The 4,112-nt window shown below is 36.6% G+C and overlaps 1 pseudogene; it reads left to right on the forward strand.

Moving 5' to 3' along the window:
- LOC102868658 overlaps positions 1 to 3,839 on the forward strand; it is an 11,856-nt pseudogene extending 8,017 nt beyond the window's left edge.
- The last annotated feature ends 273 nt before the right edge of the window (positions 3,840 to 4,112 follow it).

The raw sequence follows: 4,112 nt of genomic DNA on the forward strand, positions 1-4,112 counted from the left end.
AAGTGTTCTGGGATTCCCATTCTTCTCAGAGTCAGCCACAGTTTGTTATGATCTACACAGTCAAATGCCTTTGCATAGTCAATGAAACACAGCTAGACATTCCTCTGGTATTCTCTGCTTTCAGCTAAAATCAATCTAACATCAGCTATAATATCGCTAGTACCACGACCCCTTCTAAACCCAGCCTGGAATTCTGACAGTTCTCTGCTGATGTGCTGTTCCAGTCGTTTTAGGATAATCTTCAGTAGAACCTTTCTTGTATGTGAAACCAATGATATTGTTCTATAGTTTCCACACACTGTTGGGTCCCCTTTCTTTGGGATGGGAACAAATATAGATCTCTTCCAGTCAGTTGGCCAAGTGGTTGTTCTCCAGATTTCTTGGCACAACTTGGTGAGCACATCCAGGGCAACATCTATTATTATTATTTGATCATTTCCAAATTCTGTTAGATCACCTTTATTTGGAATTGGAACAAATGTGAATCTCTACTATTTAGAAGGCCACGATGCTATGGTCTAAATTTCTTGGCATAGACCAGTGTGCATGTCTAGGGCTACATCTGTTTGTTGAAACATTTCAATTGATGTTCCACCTATTCCAGAGGCCTTATTTTTTGCCAGTGCCTTCAGTGGGGCTTGAACTTCTTTCTTCATTGCCATTTGTTCTTGATCATATGGTACTTCCTGAAGTGGTTCACTATCAACTAATTCTTTTGGTACAATTATCTTGTGTATTCCTTCTATCTTTTTTTAAACATTATTTTATACTCGTTTCCATACAAAATTTGTATTCATTGTGTTTTACACTTTCCTTCATTCACATTGTGTTTCATACAATTATTCCCTTACATTGTATTTAATGAAATTGACCACCATCGAACCCCATTTTTAAGGTCCCCACCAGATTTTTTCCACTTCCTTTATCCCATCATCCACCAAATTGTGCAACCCCATGCCTTCCATCTTCTTTTGACTCTTCTTGTATCAGAGAATCCTCTGTCATTGCAACTTGAGGGTCAAATTTGTTCTTAAGTTTTTCCAGCGTGAGAAATGTCAAGTGTGTTCATTCCTTTTGGTTTTCTAACTCCAGCCCTTGCTTTGCTTTAATAATGATTGTTGACTGGACTGCAAAAGTTAGAAACAAAGATGATGGCATGGTAGCTGGAAAATATGGATTTGGTGACAGAAATAAGGCTGGAGACCACACGATAGAATTTTGTAGGATCAACAATTTTTTTAAAAAAAATTTAATATGGTTTTCTTACAAAGTTCATATACATTATGCTCCATATTATTCTTCATTCACAGTGTGTTTCATTCCCATGCATTATGCTTTATAAAATTAATTATCACTTGACTATGCCCATCATTACCCTGTCTTTTCAGGTCACCACTGGATATCTCCCATTTCCTCTCACCAAATTGTGCACCTCATCTTCACACCTCTGCTCTCACCTCTTTCCCCACTGGGTTCCCCGACATGTATTACTAGTTATACTTCTATTTTTACAATAATGGTCTTATGAAGGACAAATACTGCATAAGACCACAATTGTACAATCACTTATTTATTTATTTATTGTTAATACCTTTTTGCAAAACATATATGGTAACTATATACAGAGACCTCACCTGATGGACTACACAGAAATTAAATTTACTACATCTGTGAATAGACTATTGAGAAACTCAGTATCAGCTGTGAAAACAAGACCAAGGACTAACTATGGGGTAAGATGAAATTGTTCAAGATCAAATTGAATTGTAGAAAATTAAAACAAGTCCACGAAAGCCAAAATATAACCTGACTTCATTCTCTCTGGATTTAAAAACCATCTCAATAACAGATTAGATGCATCAAACACTAATTACCAAATGAGTCCTAGGATTACATCAAGGATATTATTCATGAATGAAGCAAAAGTCCATCACAAAGACAAGAAAAGACCAAAATGAAGGTCAGAAGAGAATATGAAAATTGTACTAGACTATGGAGAGGCAAAAAAAGGGAGGGGAAGAAATGATAAAGTAAAAGAGTTGAACAGAAGATTTCAAAGGGCAGCATGAGAAGACATAGTAAAGTATTCTGTTTCTAGGATGGGTCATTTAACAGTATGTGAACCAATTCCTTCATCATGGTTCCATATATTCTATTTGCATTAGCCCTTATAATGTGCAATATTCCTTATGTACATTACTGTTGTTATGTGCCTTTGATTTAGAATAAATTCATACTTAGCTGACCTTCCAAAACATTATCAGAGGTTATATGGGAGATTGTCAATGCTACTCCCACAGAGCAGCTCAAGGATTTGTACCACCTGTTTTTAGGTTAGCAGAATACCTCCTTATCACTATGCACCCTCTTGGTGAGCCACAAACACCTCTTTTTCATTGTTTGTCCACAGTTTGGAAGTTAAAAAAAACAAACCCAAAACTATGGTTAATGAGCATTATTAAATAACTCACTGCACTGCAGCTATATAAAGGGTCAGATTCCATTTTGTTTTGCAATCTCTAGTGAATTGTCTGCAATGTATCACATTTTGCTTTTATGCTTACTCAATAATGAAATCTTTCTTTCTAATATTTTTGTGTAGAGGTTCTCTGGGTTGGGAGTAGAGGTTGCTTTTATTTATAGTCTCCCAAAATCAGCAACACAACATGTGTAATTCTTCACAGCATCCAACCAATATACATATGTATATGCCAAATGAGTATTTCCCTTTCTTTGGTAACTATTTTCATTTAGTTGTGTCAGATTGATGTTTCCCCTTCTTCAATATTGTTTTTATCTTCATTGACTATTGTTTTTATCTTTATTTGTAGCTAAAACCTACCCAGCAGTGAAAAACAATGCAATAGTGAAACATTGTACAACATGGGGGATCCTTGAGGACATTATATTAAATGAGATATCTCAGTCATGAAAGGGCAAATATTGCATAATAGTACTGTTATAAAATTACAGACACGGGGCCTTGGAGAGGAAATCAGGAAAGAGTGGATAGATAATGAGCACCGCATTAAAACAGATGAGGGGCCCTTTTGGCTCTCTGGGCACCACCATGGTGGTCGGCAAGAACAAGCACCTTAAGGAGCCAAGAAGAAAGTGGTTGATCCATTTTCTAAAAGTGATTGATATGATGTAAAGGCACCAGCTAAGTTCAGTGTAAGAAATATTGGGACGATATTAGTCACAAGGACTCAAGGAACCAAATTGCATCTGATGGACTCAAGGATTGTGTTTTCAAAGTGAGCCTTGCTGATTTGCAAAATAATGAGGTTGCATTTAGAAAATTGAAGCTAATTATTGAGGATGTTCAAGGTGAAGACTGCCTCACCAGCTTCCAAGGCATGGATCTTACTCATGAAAAAATGTGCTCTATGGTCAAAAAATGGCAGACTATGATTGAAGCTCATGCTGATGTGAAGACTGCCGGTGATTATTTGCTTTGTCTGCTTCATGCTGGTTTTACAAATAACCTCAACAATCAGATTCAGAAAGACCTCTTATGCTCAGCACCAACAGGTCTGCCAAACCTGGAAGAAAATTATGAAAATCATGACCTGCGATGTGCAGACAAAAGACTTGAAAGAGGTGGTCAATAAATTGATTCCAGACAGCATTGAGGAAGACATAGAAAAGGCATGCCAGTCTATTTGTCCTCATTTGTTAGAAAAATCAAAATGCTGAAGAACCCCAAGTTTGAATTGGGTAAACTCAGGAAGCTTCATGGTGAAGGCAGTTGTTCTGGAAATGCCACAGGAGATGAGACAGGTGCTAAAGTTGAATGAGCTGATAGCTATGGACCACCAGTTCAAGAATCTATTTAAAATTCAGACTTTTAATGATGACAAATAAAATTTATTATTTTGGGGGAGGGAAAGGACAGATGAGGAGAAGAACTGAAAGGAATAGAGGATTATGCATTATTTATATGGGAACAATCTGGAACAAGTGGTGCATTGTAGAGTACTCTGGGGGAGGAGAAGAAGGAGATCTGCAAAAATGAATTAAAAAAGGTAAAAAAGCTAAGGCCATGCCTCAATTTCTCTTACTTATTTTTTTAATATTTTAATTGAATTTCATATAATAATACCTTTGCA

The sequence above is a fragment of the Elephantulus edwardii genome, unplaced genomic scaffold (genome assembly GCF_000299155.1).
Source record: "Elephantulus edwardii isolate Elephantulus edwardi_28Jun2011 unplaced genomic scaffold, EleEdw1.0 scaffold00445, whole genome shotgun sequence".
NCBI lineage: Eukaryota > Metazoa > Chordata > Mammalia > Macroscelidea > Macroscelididae > Elephantulus > Elephantulus edwardii.